Raw genomic sequence first — 18,336 nt, forward strand, 5'->3', positions numbered from 1 at the left:
TTAGGCACATCTGCATGTCCCACCACAGAGGGCCAGCTCCGCCTCCCAAATTAAAACTCAGTCCTGTTGAGGGTAGACTTCGCTGCAGCCCCTTGATCCTTCCTCCTTCCCTGTCTGCTCACGGCTGCATGAGAGGAGAGGAGAGGAGAGGAGAGGAGAGGAGAGGAGAGGAGAGGAGAGGAGAGGAGAGGAGAGGAGAGGAGAGGAGAGGAGAGGAGAGGAGAGGGGGGCAGTCAAGGCTCTAGCTTGAGTGAGTTTTAATTAGTGTGCTTACAGCAGAAGACGTGCAGAGGGCGTAGTGGGGGGAAACATGCATTAGCGCGCTGATGCACTCATTCACCTCAGACTAGATACACACACCTCCTCCACACGTACAGAAACACACGTACATAGAAACACACAGACACACACACACACACACACACACACACACACACACACACACACACACACACACACACACACACACAACACCACACACACACACACACACACACACACACAACACACACACACACCACACACACACACACACACATGCAGTGACACTTATCATTGTACCCTGTGGTGTTGTCTGAATGGTTCTGGCATGAAGTCTTTGTTTTTTCTCCTGAACCAAAGCCTGGTGTGCAGACACTGTCTGATTGATCAGTTTATAAAACTCAGTGGCAGACGGGAATGAGCTGCTCAGGGACACAATCTATTTGCTCTGCCTCTTTTTGTCGCTCCTTTAACACAGATTGTCCGTCCTGCACAAACACCACCTTGCGAAATGTTTGGGTATAAAAGAAAATCTCCTATTCCTGGACTACAAAGAAAGGGGGGAAAAAGCAAATGTTAAAGCAATGAATCTCATGTTGCTTGAAATCCTCTATCGTCTGCATGATTAGTGTGTGATGTGGTAAAACTGAAGAAACATGGAGGATGTGTTCCTGGGATGGAACTTGAGAATGTCCCGTTCCCCTCTCGCTGGCCTCTGAGGAGGAGCCACCAGCGTTCGCTCCTGCCCCCGCTCTGCTCTGCCTTCCCCTGCAGACGCATAGCTTCAGTTTCCCTCCCAGGCCATGAGGGTATCAGGTTTGTTTTGGAGGGGAGGGCAGGGGCAAGGGGGACAGGGATGAGGAAGGCTGGTATATGTGAGGAGGAGAATCAGGCGGACAAATCCCTGCGAGGGTGCGGGATGGAAACGGTTAGCCAGACAGAGAAGGGCACAAGAAGAGATGGAAGGGAAGGGAGAAACATAACAAACACCCCCTCCTGTCCCGTTATGCCCCCTGACCCCCTCATCCTTAAATTCATGCCAGCAGCTGGAGTTGTGAAGCGGCCATTTTATGAATGAGGGTGGGAAGGAGAGAGCAATAAGGAAGGAGAGGGAGCAAGAGGAGGAGGTGGGTCAGGTTGGGTGTTGTGTATGTGTGGGTGGGTGAGACGCGGCTCAGAGGCGATTGTGGTGGAGTTGGTTATGTGTGTGTGTGTGGGTGTGTGTGTGTGTGTGTGGGTGTGTGTGTGTGTGGGTGTGTGTGTGGTGTGTGTGTGTGTGTGTGGTGTGTGTGTGTGTGTGTGTGTCGTGTGTGTGTGGTGTGTGTGTGTGTGTGTGTGTGTGTGGGTGTGTGTGTGTGTGTGTGTGTGTGTGTTGTGTGTGTGTGTGTGGTGTGTGTGGTGTGTGTGTGTGTGTGTGTTGTGGGTGTGTGTGTGTGTGACTGCTCAGGCTGAGGAGGAGCCTGGGGTAGGCCCCACACACATACACTCCTGCCTCTTCACAGGCTTTGTGTGTTTGTGTTTTGTTCCTGCCTCTGAACAAAGGCCCAATTGGGCTGTGCTTCCGTTCGAGGCTTCTCTCTTAGCAGCCACAGCAGATCAGTCATCAGAGGGCGGAATAAACAGGCACACCTCAACACTTCCATAAAGTCTTCAACAGCTTTAGTGAAGAGAGACTTCCTGTGTTTTCAGTTGCATTTGTTTATCTGCGAGAGGTGAATTGTCTGTAAACATCATTTTTAATGCTCCCCCTGTTGTTCCAGTCGCACCATGAAATCTACCCCACTGTTATTTTCCCAGGGGCTCACCAGGCAAGTGCACACTATTATTTCATTTAAGTCTACCAGCAAACACAAACAACATATATACACATTTATTCCCATATTTATTTTTCAAAACAGTTTGAGACCTTTTTTCTATTGATACCAGAAAACAGTATTAGTTTTTGTTTATTTGGCAATGATGTTTATAAAAACAACATAATCGAAATAAAACGATTTAAAAAAAAAAAAAAAAAAGAGTACATTTCAATAAATGGATGTTTTCAAAGTAAATGGATAATCGTTTTTAATAAACGTGATATCAATTATTGACCCAAATAATCGAGATTATGATTTTTCCATAATCGAGCAGCCCTAGACTGAGTTAAAGAACACTTAAGAATAACACAAGAAAGAAACTTGTTTCTGATGTTGTCCTGTATTCCTTTTTCTAACTGTGATCCTAAGTGGATTGATTACAATTCAGATCCTCCTTTGTATTTTTCAAAAGAAAACTGAATCCAAGCACAGATACTTGTTGGGTGACTGTCACATCATTTCCCTCTGTTGTCTTGAGGTCACAGAAAGTATTCTGCAGTATATTACGTGGATGCTCATGAGAGTTGAGCTGCCAAGATGTATTGATCATGATTTTATCTCGAGCCGACTTGCGTTTGCCTAAAACCGCGGACACAATGCTCATACGACCGTCCTCTGGTCTCTGCGGGTAGTTGGGGGCGGCTCCGTTTGATGCATGATGGGACCAAGGGGGGTTTTGTGTCAAGGGAGAGGGGTTGAAATGCTCCACCCTTTCATTTGTATTTCCCCTAGCGCTATAGTGCCATCCAGATAACTTATGGCTTTTGGTGAAAAGCAGACTAAACCTTTGTGAAGGCAGCCACAGGAAAACTATCTGAAGGAGGAGGGGATGGTCATTTCTTTAGCTTGGGCCCATATTGGAAAACTTTTATTAGTTTGTTTGGTGGATGCTCAAATTGTCCCTTATTTCCACTTTATAAATTATAAATATTAAACACACCAAGAAACAAGACTGAAATTGGTTCCTTATGTATTATCAATAAATAATATACGGCTAATATTTATAAGAGCCTGTAATATAAGAGCCTATGTGCGCGAGGTCAGGGATAGGGCAGCGTTGTCATGGTGATACCCCTTCTTTACCGTCGCTCATGCAGCAGTAGGTAGCAGGTGCCATTAGCCAGCCAGTCAGTCAGTGGAGTAGCGCTGCAGGTAATGAGAGCTGACAGAGTGACAGTGCAGACAGGAGGACATGCTGTCACTGCAGCTCAGGGACACGAGGACGTCCTCTGGTGTTGTTTACTCCTCGCTGTGTACATTAATTCTGCTGATCCCTGCCTGCAACGCTTCTTCTTCTTCTTCTTCTTCTTCTTCTTCTTATTCTCTTCTTCTTCTTTTCTTTCTTCTCTTCTCTTCTTCTCTTCTTCTTCTGCTCTTCTTATTCTTCTTCTTCTTCGTCTTCTTCTTTCTTCTTTCTTCTTCTTTCTTCTTCTTCTTCTTCTTTTCTTCTTCTTATTCTTTTCTTCTTCTTCTTCTTCTCTTCTTCTTCTTTCTTCTCTTTTCTTCTTCTTCTTCTCTTCTTTCCCCCCCCCCCCCCTGAGGCTACAGAAAAAGCAGCAGCACGACATGGAGACAACTCAAAACTCTGTTTATGCATTGGACGTGCTTTGCGTCCAAGACACATTGGGAACACAGTGTAAGAGCTGGGTGAGCTCAGCTCTCAGGACAACTCTGTGAACTCGTGTTTTCCCCCTGGAGGACCGGCGATGCAGTAATAACATGCTTCAGGTGCGCCTGGCGTTGCCTACATGCAGCAGGAATGTGCTCCTGCAGGCACAATGGGGCTGGGAAGAAATAGCGGAATGTGCCTTTCATGTCTGCTTCTACCTCTGAACTACTGTTATCTAGATTGACGAAAAGTAAATCGTTAACAGTCTTGATAGTCAATTTATCATTGAAGCAAAGTTTCCAACAATGTCCCTTGCTTTATATTCTTAATCTGAGGAGCTTTTGTTTTTATATGACTTTAAATTGAATATGTTTGGGTAATGGACCGTTGTTCCAACAAAACAAGCCCCTCTTTGTTTGTTTTCTTGATCTTTTAATAGATAGACCATACAAATGATAAATCAATGCACTGGCATGAGAAAACTGTTTCATAAACTACTGTAATGGGGAAACCAGAAATTCCTTGAATCAGCATTATTGATTTTTAAATAATTTTCCCGACATCTTTCCTGATGAATGCTGAATTTTAGGCGTGCCTGTTGAGATACCAAATATTACCTTCCTAACTAAGTGAAAGGAATTAGTTTGAAGGGTACCCACTAAAAGAATCAACAGATTACTCAATAAGGGAAATAATCACTAGTTGCATCCCTTCTTTGATTTATTTTGCTCGATGATCATTCTTGATCCAAGTATAACTCTTCTGACAGGGGTCAGGGTGGAGTAATTGTAGTAGTTCCAATCAAACCACCACAAGACAAAACAATTCTTGGAATGTGGCCAGGCAAAGGGCCTGGAACCAAGAGAACCAGCACTTTGATGGCTTTCTTTTGAGTGGTAGCTAAAGGATATGGTCTCCTGTTTCCTGTGTTTGCTCCGTCTCGCTGTGTGTGTGTTGATTGATGGCTCATTGATTGAGCAGCGTGCTCCCAGTCCCCCTCTCAGCCAGCTCTCCGTCCCCTGGCTGTCTGTAGCCAGCCGGCCCTGCACCGGCTGTTCCAAAGTATGCGAGTGTTTGCACATTAATGTTTGTCTAAGTGCATTTTGGAGGAAATCACTGATCTAGCAGGTGCTGGTCCTCCTCCCACTCTGGCCTCTTGTCAGGGACTCTTTGTCAAAGACTAGATAATATGTAACTCGGAGCACATTCAGCCCAGGCAATATTTAACACCAGCTCATGTAATGTAGATAATAAGTATAACGATTTATAATGTTTCAAAGGGCTCTTTGTATCATCATCCTTTTGAAGTTCGACGCATTTAAACACAATAATCTCAGCTAGCCTCTGTTACCAAGTGTAGTCATTTTTAAGTTCCAGAGCTGCAGCAGTGCTACCGTGGAACAGTACATATAGCCTCAGGCCTCCATTTGTTACAGTTTATGATGTGCAATTTGGTGGCTTCAGGCCAATGATAGTTAACAAGACATTTATGAAATAACTGCAACAAATTACTATCTGGGGGATACAGTAATTTTCAGTAAATATAGTCTGAACATTTTCTGGGGATGCGGTTGGTGCAGTGTCCTCCTTCTGCAGGTTCCCACATGTATGTCAAAGGAACAGAGTCATCTCCTCTGAATTGCATAAAACAGTTGTAAAGTGATTTGTTTCAGGAAACCCTCAGGCTGAAGTAACTTGGCTGGAGGGAATGGGAAGCCTGAAATGTTTTTTATGAGCAGATGGTGAGACTGTGACAAAGATAATTACTACTTATCAATCTTAAGACTGACATTAGGCCTACTCATAATTATTTGGTAATTAATAGTTTGTGTGTGACCTTCAATTTTGAGTCATAACAAGAGCATAAAAGTCTCCCCAGACTGTGTTTACGTTCCCAAGTTGTGTTTTCGTGTTTGTATCCCTCCCGTGTCCTAGGCCGCCTGTTGGTGCTCTAAAACAGTTGCAGCCCGGTCCGTTGAGCTGTGTGAGGTCTGTAACGACAGGAAGACAAAGACATATTTTTCTGAGCTGGGCGCTCCCAAGTGGGCTGCATTGTTTCGTGCCCCCGTCTGTGTCCCAACTGAAGGAGAAATGTGTCTGTGGCCTTGAGAGGAGAGACAGAAGAGGGGGTGGAAGGCCCACTGTTTTCAAACTTTGTCTTTATGTCTCCCCTGACTGTGAGCGTGCCACGGCATTTCACAATGGCAGCCATTGTTTGTTTGGGGGAGAAAGCGTGGGTATTTTGTTTCAATCATGTCTTGAAGTCTTATGTTTGACACGGTTGGGGCTTAGCGTTTCCTGTGGTTGGAGGCGGACTTGTTCTCAGTGCCCATTTCCCTGCCTCGCTACTGGCATTTGCCCTCTGTGTGATCCTTTGAATGCTCCATTGTAATGTATGTGCACACTTGTGGTGAAGCTGGTTTAATGTCTTTGTGGAGTTGACACAGTGTAAAGCAGATGCTTCATGAATGAATTTCAACATCATAATCCGTACCAATTGTAAAGTCCCCTGAGAAAAATGTAACATTTGGGATATTGGGCTATATAAATAAACGTTGATAAATGCTTCTCCATCTGCATCTTTTCCAGTAATGCCATATTCATCCTCCCTACTGCTGCCCCCTTGATTCCTTCTGTTGTGCTATGATGACATTTCACCTACATGCTTCCACTCCTCCATCGTCCAGTTTACGGCTTATTCTCATGGAGGGATGTGAGTCTGGACTGAATACAGTGCTGATTGTGACAGAGCTGACTCAAACACACTATGTGGTCACCCTCCCTCCATCCTCCGCCTCCCCCTCCTCAGACAGCGAACACCCGTCTGGTGGAGTGATCGATCGCTGTGATTGAGACCTCCCCAAACAGCAACATCCCTTAACTACTCGTCTGTTTTAATACACTGGATAAATAGATGGTCTGATTTCCCTTTATCTTCTTGCACATCTTAAGCAATTATTTCTCAATGTGTCTCTTCCTAGGGGTCTCTTTCTCTTTGTGCGTCCTTCTCTTTTTCCCTGTGAGCATCTTTTTGTTTCATTACTGCAGATATATCCCAGCGCAGCCCAGCTGGTAATTTAGTGAGCTGTCTGCTTGTGAAAATGTCAAACTTTCACAATAATAATAGCATGATATGCCAGCCCGCCAGAACTCCTCACTTGGCATGTGTTAATTAGGAAAGGCCTGCCTGAAAAACTACAGCATGAGTGCAGGGTGTTTATATGTGTGTGTCTGTGATGGCTTGATCCCCCTGAAAAACTACAGCATGAGTGCAGGGTGTTTATATGTGTGTGTCTGTGATGGCTTGATCCCCCTGAAAAACTACAGCATGAGTGCAGGGTGTTTATATGTGTGTGTCTATGATGGCTTGATCCTCCTAAAAAACTACAGCATGAGTGCAGGGTGTTTATATGTGTGTGTCTGTGATGGCTTGATCCCCCTTTTTTTCCTTCTTTTTTTACTGATCCTTCATTTCTTCTATCTTTCCTCCTGCTGAACAAGAGTGTGTGTGTGTGTGTGTGTGTGTGTGTGTGTGTGTGTGTGTGTGTGTGTGTGTGTGTGTGTGTGTGTGTGTGTGTGTGTGTGTGTGTGTGTGTGTGTGTGTGTGTGTGTGTGTGTGTGTGTGTGTGTGTGTGTGTGTGTGTGTGTGTGGTGTGTGTGTGTGTGTGTGTGTGTGTGTGTGTGTGTGTGTGTGTGTGTGTGTGTGTGTGTGTGTGTGTGTGTGTGTGTGTGTGTGTGTGTGTGTGTGTGTGTGTGTGTGTGTGTGTGTGTGTGTGTGTGTGTGTGTGTGTGTGCTATGGATAGGGCTGGGAAAGAGGGAGAGAGCCATGTCCTGCTTGAGTGGAGAGCAGGAGAAGGAAGAACTGAACTCTCCACCCACCCTGAAAGAGGAGGTGAAACATGGGGATAGAGCCATGATGTCACTGGCAGCCAATAGGAAGTGTGGGCTAGGGACTGTTTAAAGCCTGTCAGCTGTCCTGCTCCATCCACACTGACTGTCCTCTTCTGCTGTCGGTACAGTGAGGCCAGGCATAGCTTTACCCTTAGTCTGTCCATATCTGGGGCTTTGGCCTTTGACCTCTGACCTTTGACCAGCATGCCTTCCTGGGCCCAAACAGCCAAACACCCAGTCCCCCATGTGCTTGAGCCAATCTGATTTTTCACCAAAACCCAGTCCCTTAACTAAATATGGTAGATATTAGATATGATACTATTTCATGACTGAACTGCTTTAATTTGAGATCACAAGTGAATGCGTCATTTTAAAAATCCGATTAACGGTGCCACTTATGTTGAAACTGAGGAGCTGTGTCTGCGCTGAGCCTGTGAGTGTAACTTACTGAAGGTGACGTAACCCTAGGGGTGGGCGATATTGAAAAATATGTTATCACGATATTTTCAGGCAGTATCACGATAGACGATATATATCACGATATTTTTTCATGTCGGTTATTATGGTTATTTTTCAAGTTACTTAACAGTACAAGCACCTACAAGGTAACAGAAACTAAAACAAAAAGGAGTAACAGACCAAAATAGCATTTCAAGCTAGTTTTATTTCAGAAATGAAACCCTGAATGAACAAGTGAGCAGTGAACATCAATAAACATGAAAAGGAGGGTAAAACATAACTAAGTAAAACATAAAACATCAATGAGGAAAAGTCAGCCAAATAATTAAAATGTAAACTTTAGAGTAGACTTGAAGCATAATAAAAGACTTTAGCATAACTGAAGGGAAACACATAAAACGCCACAGCGTCAGTTATGTCTTTCCACCGTTTGCTAGTCTTTTCATAAGGAGCCCCTTTATGAAATGCCTGCCCTATGGTTGCTCGCTGCAAAGAAAGGGGGCGGGGACTTTGGGAGCGTGTCAAACAACTCGGACTGAACGCAAGCAGAGGTGCGCTGACATTGTGAAATCGATCGGGCTTGATATATGGTGAAATTAAAATCAGTAGGTGAGGCTGGGGGAGCGGGAGGGGAAGAGGCTCTCCGTCCGCTGTCATAGCCCCCTGCGCCGCGCACGGAGAGCCTCTTCCCCTACCGCTATTTTACGTAACCCCCCCAATTTGTTCAGAGACTTGTAAACAGTGATGATTTTTTATTTTTTTGTACTGCCCAGGCTTTGTGGAACTGCCATATTTGGTGTTGTTGTTAACAAATGGCTAATGAGGAGTTTACTGTTTACTGCACTGTAGTGGATTTGATGTATAATTGGTGCCTTTACATTTACATGGTAACCCACAAGGGCTGTTTGATTTTCACCTACCATCACTTTAAATGCAGGAGATGTTTAGGGAAATAAAGCTCCTACTTTCGGTATTCAGGAACACTCTTTGATGTGAAGGATCAAGCGAAAACCAGCCTGTTGTTAAATGCTGCCAAACATTTCCCATCATTGGTCCTCTATGGTCTTATCAGTGTGCAAACATGACACAAAGTCAGCAGTAAGTGCCTTTATTCTTCTGTGTTATACAGATATCCATGAAGTACCTGCAATCTGCAAGCTTTTACCTCCCTGAGTAGATAAGAAATTGGCTAAACACGAATAAGGTTTATGTGTTTAAGGCTGCGGCCCCACGAGGACGTATTCGGTCGTTTGCGTTACTGTTTAGTGTCATATAGACCGTTCGGCCCCACGAGGACGACCGAATATGGCACTAAACGACTGAGGAAACGACAACGGGTCCCAAGGTGGATAGAAAGGCATACGCAGCTCTCTGAGGGGTCAAACGGCTCCGTGTGTGCGCCCTATACGGACATTTTCAGATCACTGATAGTGATTGCGCAATAGCCCCGCCTCTCCCCACCTCTTCTGCTCACCTCCGCTTACCCCGCGCCAGTGCTGAAGTGTTTCGCCACCAACAACAACAACAACAATGGCGGATCGCAGAGTTGCTATCGTGCTCCGGACGCTATTGACCATGCTACAGTTGTTTGTGCAACATCTACAGCAATAATGATGAGGCAATAGCCCCGCCTCTCCCCACCTCTGCTGCTCACCCCCGCGTCAAAGTAAACTGCACCCTGAATTCAGATTATTTATCTTTCTCTCGCGAGTGAAGTCTAATCTGACAGGACGGAGACACGCAGCTCTGCTCCCCTGCAGCTCCTCCCGCTGCAGCAAAACACACACTTCAAGTCAGATCATCACCCTTAGCTATTTTAATTACCTCTCAAACTCCCTAAACTAGTTATAACAATGTTTATTTTTACTGTCGGCCGGGTCACTCATTACTGGATGAGCTGCTGCATGAGACAGACACTGACGCTGTCTGAAGAGAGGGAGGAAAAAGAGAGGCTCCGTGTATTTTATCATTATATTATATAGAGTCGTTATTCATTTGTTTTAAAGCTCAATAAATAACAAAGAAGACCTTTGACCGGCACTTTTATAATTGTGTCCGGAAGATTTCAACTTTAATACACGCTGACTGGCGAAAAACTCTGCCCGGTTCCCTCGGCCCCCACCGCGGAGAATAAACAGAAGGGCAACCATGACAACCATGCTTCTTCGCTGCTTTTGTGGAGGAAGTTACAGCGCCACGTACAGGCTCGGCATATGTACTGCAGCTTCTCCAGCGGTTGGAGCTAAACGGAGCGGTCTCGTGTGGGCAGACACTATCCAGATAATTATTGCATGTGGACGGAAGCCGTTTGCGTTTGCGTTAATCCTATGCGTTTAGCCGTTTTCGTCCTCGTGGGGCCGCAGCCTAAAGTTCAACCCCTAACAGGCCTCTTGCATGTGAAATGAAGCTTTGTATACGACGGATACCTGATCAATACAGTGCAGTTTTACTGTGATTACCATCGGAGACCTTGGTATCTTATCAGACCATTAAACTTGAAAGGGCTGGCCTAAAGTCTCAGCACAGGCTGTCCTGTTGGAGAGAATAGCCCCAGTGTCCCGTCGTAACAGATGTTAACTCTGGCCAGAACTGTCCCTGCTGAACCCGCAGCTTGTCCTTATTTAAGAACGAGTCCGGACTCTCAAAAAGGATACTCTGTGTACCCTAAAGAAAACACACTGTGAAAATTAAATTAAGTAGAGGGAAAAGGAAACCCTAAATCCAGATGTCTTATTTGAAGTGGCTAATAGGACTTTACAGAACGTCAGGCTCCAGTGAGGTGGCAGACTAGGGGCATACTACCCAAAGAGAACAGGGAGATGCACTGGAGGATTGGGCAGAGCAACGACATCTCACCGCAGTCTGTCTGCATGTGCCAACAGCCAGCCACTGTCATCTGAAAGACAAGACTACAGTCAGACATACAGGCAGTCTGCAATTTAAACTTTTGGAACATGGACCTCAATATGACCCCATATATACACACACATGCAAACTAACACCAATCCTCGCACACACACTTAAAATGTAGCCAAACTGAACACTAATTCCAGGATTTACAGTCCACTGCCTATCAGTTCCGTAATCGACTAATGGCCGCCCCAGTGTTTGCAGAGCTCTCCATTTTAACCTGGTAGGAATGCTCGCAATGAACACAAACTTAACCCAATCAGCTTTTCAGCTCAAGGCAAATGTTGCTATGCTTAATCCTGATTAGGGCCTCCTCCTTGAAGTCAATCTGAAATGAAGATGTGTCATTGTGAATCCAGACATAGTGCCATCAGGGAGAATGTATGCCGGACGGCGTGCCAGGACGATGTCTGGGCACCGTGTGCCGCAAAGCTGCAGATAGTCATCTACACAAATAGGTCTTGGCAGAACAGAACCACTACTCTTCTGATGATCTGATAATCATAGTCTGGAGCAGGTTTGGGTATATAGTAACAATGTTATAAGTAATGAAAATGGTCGCTTGGAACATTACTGAGTCACACTTTTTTTTTTTAAACAAGGTGTTTATTGAAGTGAGGTGGAGTTTGAATGTGTTCAGGATCAACATTGGTTCGTTTGGCTGACGGTTGGCTCTTGGTAGCTGCCTGTCTTGGGACAGGTGTGTACACACAGCCAGGTGTTGGACTGCGCCTGCAAACACCTGAGCCAGATGTAGCAGTTAGCTGTTCATTTGATGTGCTCAGTTTGTTATATTTCTCTTCAGCGTTGCGTAGTGAAGCTTGTGTTTGATGGATACCATGTACAGATTGTCTTAATGTCTTCTCTGCATTCAAAAAGGGGATTAGAGTGTCATGTGTACACAGCTGGAGGGATGTGTGAGGGCTTGACACGTTCTCACTAACCCCGACAAGTCACCCAGCTAGCAAAACAGCCAACCAACACATCTCGCCAGCCAGCCGGCACAGCGCTGCCAGCAAACGCACTGTATTTAATGAAGCAGATCTGGGAAGTCAGATATTTTTAGAAGCCACTTTTAGTGAGAGGGAACACCTCCGAATCTGTTAAAAAAAAAAAAAAAAAAAAAAAAAAAAAAAAAACATTGCCTCAATTCTCCCTGAAGTTGCTTTTCCCATACTAATGCCTATCTTAGCATCTTATTTAGCAATGCAGCTTGTAACTGTCAATCTCTGAAACGGTCTGCAACTGATTCCCATGAATGTCAGTATTGAGCTCAACTGGAGGGGAAAAAACAACAAAAACAATAATCTGGCAGTATTTTGTGAAACAGCATCAGAAATGCCGAAGGTGTTGCACCTACTTGTCATTAATTGGGACATAACATTTACAGAATTGACATTTCTGTAATAATAATTGATTTAGACGAGTTGTCCTGCTGAAAAAGATCTGTGCTGTGATTGGCTTATATGGCCAGACTGATTTTTAAACCTTCCATGTCATGACAGCCACTGCAAATGAGTCCTCAGAGTTAGTTGGAGTGTTGCCTGATAAAATGAGGAAGATTGCCTCTGAGGCCCATCTTTATGCTACAAATTTGACTTCAGGCGTGCTTCTGTTGTGGGATGAACTGGGGCTCTGGGACTTTGGGCCAACAAGAAGTCCAGCCTACTGGGATTCAGAAGTTCAGCTTTGGCCCGGCTTAGTTATGAGGTTTGACCCACCAATCACACACAAACATTTGGACTCCCTGTGCAGTAGCTGTTTTTGTATTGAACTTGTACGTGTACTGTGTCCCTAACCCAAATGCCAGATTTCTTTCTAGAGCTTTCTATACATACATTAAGGGTGATTGTTTTTGCTATAAATGAATCAGCAGGTTGTTTTTCTCAACAGTTTCCTCTATAACATTTCAGAGAAAACAAAAAAAGGCCTAATGAAATTTCTCATAGACATCTTTATATCGCTTGTTTTATTCAACTTACAAAACTCAAAGTTATTTGTACTCTTCTATGAAATATGTCAGAGAGCCTCACATACTCAAATTTGAGGAGTTGGTTGTTGGAACTAGCTACCAGTTAACCTTTTTTCAGGACATCCCTACCAATCGTATTTAATCTCTATTAACCAACATTATAATTTAGGATGACTATTACCGAATCACTTGCAATGCATTATTGTTGTTGGGTACATAGTATTTGTCACGGTTTTGGTAGCTGTTTTAGGGTGTCTTTAATTGCTCCCAGACCTCTTCGGTGATAAAACTCAAAGTGTTTTCACATGTGACGGTGCTGCATACCTGTGTCCTGTTATTAGGTGTAATCAACAACAACAACAGCAGTCGCAGCTGCAGACTGACCCGAGGCCTGAGGGTAGAAGGAAGGGATGTGTGTGTGCGTGTGTTGTTGTGACTGAATGCGAGTTAGGGGAAATGTCACGCATGCCTGAACACACAGACCAGCACATAGTTGTGTGAAAAACACATTGCTGGTCTTTAGTGGGCATAGGAGTGGAAGAGACCCATAAACAGTGGGACAGGGAGGAGTGGGCTCACACACACCTTTGTGTGCAGGACTGAACAGGTTTAACCAAGCTTTCCTGAGCCAGCTGTCTGCATGAGGAAATCACATCACGACACTGTGCAGTGTTCCCCTTCTGAAAAAACCTCACTGATCAGCAGAAAGGTTGATTTGACCAAACAGACACATTGTCTGAACAAGTTAAAAAACACAACTTTGTATTACATCATTACATCCTGGCACTTGAGACACTATTGCTGCAATGGCAAAGCAGCTCTGGAATCTCTGATGCGGTTTGCCCCTGGCTCTGAGTGGAGGAAGCATCCTCACTCTGGCCGTCTGGGCTGATGTGGTTTAAACAAGTGTCTGTAGTGATGCACTCGGGCTCCCGGGGAGGATCGGGTTGCCGGATGAGGATGTGGACTGATGGAGCTCAGGGATCTGGGGGGTCGGCCTGTGATTTGGCCTTCTGTCTGCTACCGTGCTCCGGCGCTGCTACCTTACTGCGTGCTGCTGCTCTCAGCTCTGGTAACCTGAGCTCCTTGGCTTGACTCTGCACAGAGTGGGAAGCTTCACATCCCCACGGTGCAGCGGATTACTATAGTGTGCAGTAGAGTGAATACTTCGGTAAATGGAGTTGATGTCGAGATAAATGTAATCATGTCCTAATGGAGCTATGGCCCCGTTTACATTGTGGAGCAAGGACAGGTGGCATGATTGACACCTAACATGCAGCTGCTACAGTAACCTTTTTCAAAACGTTTCGTATTTAGCTTACGCTCCAGTTAAGGGGCAGAACTATTTACCGGAATAATCGTACTAATGCTTGTTGTTGAGTAGGCTACGTATGTTTGGGTTTTTTCCTTAACTTATGGGTTCTTCGAAACTGTGGAAAAGCCATGCTTAGTCACTCTGGCGACGACTCCCCCTCCAATCTTCAGCTCAAGAGAGGACTTGTTTACCATCTCTGCTCCAGACTCAATAACATGTCAATCATCGGGATTAGCACCTCCCCTTCCTACCTGCTATTGGTCCAGCAGATAGCTCCCAGTCTAATCCGCCCTCCTCCTCCCAGACACCCTCCTCCCTGCCTCCCCTCCCCTCCTGCCCCACTGTGAATAATGAATGATTTCCCAACTGTCTGTCATGCTTCCTACTTATCTCCAATGAAGCAGGGAAAATATACTGCTCTTTGATATGTTATGAAAAAGGAAATGTTTAATCTTTTATTGGATATTTTTTTCTTTGTTTTACTTCGGCTGCAACCTATTATTGGTTTAGGAAAATGACACAATTCTTTATATTTTCACACAATACTTTGTCTCCAAAGGTGGCGGAGTGGTGTTGGTCAGTAAAAATGTCGCCAGCCTCCCAATGTAAACAGTGTTGTAGTCACTGACACAGCGTGCTCTCCAGAAAACGGGGCACGACGTGCATTTAAATGAGGAGCACTGCAATCCTCTTCCTCTCCGACGTCCTTTTTGAGCCCCTTCACCTACCACACACACACACACACACACACACACACACACACACACACACACACACACACACACACACACACACACACACACACACACACACACACACACACACACACACACACACACACACACACACACACCCTTCTCCAGTCAGACAGTGTTGAAATCCAGCCATGTAGTCATCAGATTGAGGCAGCTTTCGCCATACACATTGTGTGGAAAGAGGAAGGGTGGGGAATGGTTTCTGTAGGGTCACATGACCCTGAATCCCCCTCGTATGCTGCGCTTCAAGAAGGCAAACCTGGCGGAGGAATACATTTGATGCTTTCTGCCTCTTTTGCTCTACTGCAGTCTCATGTTTTTCGTTGTTTTTTTTGTTGGTCGGTAATTGGTACTTACATCCTTGAATGTTGTTATAATTTTGAAATCTCAGTTAAATGTTTCTTCATTTTGTATCTTTTATTACACCTCCATTATAATGTTTGTTGCCAAAATAGCCTCCTCCTCTCAAGTTTCCTTAGCATTTCCTTGCGTTGCCATTGTGTTGTTGCAGCGGAACAAGGGATTAACATTCCCTCCTTTGAATCCTCTGTGGCCTGAAACATTCTGCAGATTCTTTACATAGTGAAGCGACCACAGAATACCTTTTTAGAAGAAAAATCAAACAGTGCACAGTCCTTGTCTCTCAGCCTGTCCATGATGGCTTCTTTGGGGTTGTAGGGATTCACAGGCTGCTCAGGAGCCTTTTCAGTGCTGACTGATGTGTAGTGTATGACACTGCTAGATTAGGAAAAGGCTGGTTGTTGGCAGGGGGTTCTATTTCTTATTAATGTAACACAGTATCTACTTAAGGTCAAGTGATGATTCTAATTGAATCCTGCTCATATCAAACATCCACTCGGGGGACTGCAACGATGATAAGACAAGCCCCTTGTTAGGTAGTCCCTTTCCTTTGAAGTAGTGGAAACCCTACCCACATGCATAGCTATGTGTAGAGAGCAGCAGCGTGGAAATCGGGCTGCATTAGTAGTATCTATTAATAGAGGATTGTATCCTTGATACCACGAGTTGTTTGGTCACACAGTGAAACCGGGTAAAGACTTTTATGGATTTAAGTCAGCAGCTCCCCCTCCCTCCACTTTCTTCTTGTGGAAGGTATGCATGTTTGGAATTTCTCTTCATTGAGGAATCTGTTAAAATGATGCAGAAAGAAAGGGTCCTCCTCCAATAAGGCTTGTTAGAGTTTGCTTTGGCTGCCCCCTTTTGGTTGGATTCCAAGAAAAAGGAAGCCTCTCTGATGATTCCCTTTTTTTCTCACTCCGCACATGTGCAACACTGATCTGCCTGCTTTAAACACACTAAAGTTGACATCATATTTCCTATCAAATCACAGCTGTCATGTGTGAACCTGTGTGTGATGTGTTTGATGCTTTAGATAACAAAAAAATCGTTTTGTGTTGGAGCAGATTCAGAATACTTAGATGCAGTACTTATGAATACAGCAGAGCCAGTAAACTCCTGGTGTGGCAGAGCTTGTACTTATTGTGAGTGAGAAGCTATACAATGCACAGGATAAGCCATAAAGCTGAATGCTCTACTAACTCAAGTCATATTGAAAATACGCTCACTGCCGTGTAATCTCAAGATCTGTCTTATCAGGAGACAATAATTGAATATTACTGAGTTACTGCAGTGTATTATACTGTAAATATATGTATCCGGTCCACTGAATATGTTTAGTTAATAATACTTTTTATAACAGACCATTTCACCTTTTCTGAACTATTAGATTTGACTGAATATGAGAAAGAATGGCAAGCATTTGAGAAACTGTCAGTAGTGATGATCACATTCCTTCCCCTGTGAAGCTAAACTGGGGCTGGCTCCGTGGTGTTTACTCTGCAGCATTACTGTAGTGCACCGTCACGTTCTTAACCTACACAGATGTTTTTGTAACACATGAAATATTCATCAAGAGATTAGCCCAGCAGCCAGCTTCACTTTCTTCACAAAGAGAACCACCGAGGCTCCCACAGCGGCTTTTAATTTGAAAGCAAATACACAAGCGCAGTACTTATTTATTCTTAGCTTTCTGGCATACATTTATATTTACATACCAATATGCATGTGCACACAGTTTACACACACATGCACACTCAATATGTTTACTCCTGTAAAAGTATCTGTTACAGGGATTGCTCAAATAATGACACCAATGAAGTAATATGTAAAGTGTCTCCGTCTTGCAGATTGTTTTAACACACATGAAAGTGGTGAAATGTTTGTTGTATTGTAGTTTTGAGTGTGTGCACATTTTCTTCATGCCTGTGCTTTGCACCAGGAGGCGGTTGCTAAGGTAACAAGACTTTGCTGCCTGCACAATTCAAATATGCAAAAAGAAAGAAAAAAAAAACATTATATATTTTGTATCTGTTACACATTTACCCCAAAGAAGGCTGACAATTGACTCAGTCCGCCCCAAACCAGCCCTTTATGTAACAGTGGACAATCATTAGCAGGAAGCACCTTTACACTTACAACTTATAAACAGGTACACACACACACACACACACACACACACACACACACACACACACACACACACACACACACACACACACACACACACACACACACACACACACACACACACACACACACACACACACCACACACACACACACACACACACACACACACACACACACACACACACACACACACACACACCACTCTCCATGTTTTTCTATGGGGTGGACTCATCTTAAAGTAGGACACCCCTGCCTGTAGTGCGGCTAATGCAAGCTTATCTAGCAGTGGGAATAATTTGCTTTCCACACTTTACATGTGGTTTCCAAAAGTGCTTCTCTTTAAATAGGCTACAGTGAAAATGCTTTAAACCTTGAAAATAGACGTCTTTTATTTACCAATTTTCCTCTCCTTTACTGTTAATTGAAGTCGATGCGATTATCACAAGTAGATGGTGAATTCACTCACAGAACTGAGTTTATTTTTTACTTTGAATAAGTAACTTTTGTCCTTTCTCTGTCAAAGTTTGTGTTTTGAAATGTTCCCCAGAGTTACACGTTGATATATTAATGGTCATTTTGTAAGCTCTGTTCAATCAATCTGACAAACTGTTAGGATTCACAATCCGCCAAAAGCGTGTTCAAAGAAACTGAAAAATGCCGGATGTCATTACTAACATATTGTTTTGGTTTCGTTTCTCAGTGATTCTGAGTAAAACAACGAGCTTCTATTATTCATTGTGCTCAAGCTTAGTTTTAAACACCTCACACAATATTGCCTGCCAGGATTAACAGTAGTTTCTTCTTAGAAGCTGTAGTGA

General features: G+C 44.2%; 1 protein-coding gene across 1 annotated transcript in view; it reads left to right on the top strand.

The window, feature by feature from the left end:
• Positions 1–18,336, top strand: part of igf1ra (insulin-like growth factor 1a receptor) — a 93,205-nt gene that overhangs the window by 50,206 nt on the left and 24,663 nt on the right.

Source organism: Pseudochaenichthys georgianus, chromosome 6, assembly GCF_902827115.2.
Source record: "Pseudochaenichthys georgianus chromosome 6, fPseGeo1.2, whole genome shotgun sequence".
Classification (NCBI taxonomy): Eukaryota; Metazoa; Chordata; class Actinopteri; order Perciformes; family Channichthyidae; genus Pseudochaenichthys; species Pseudochaenichthys georgianus.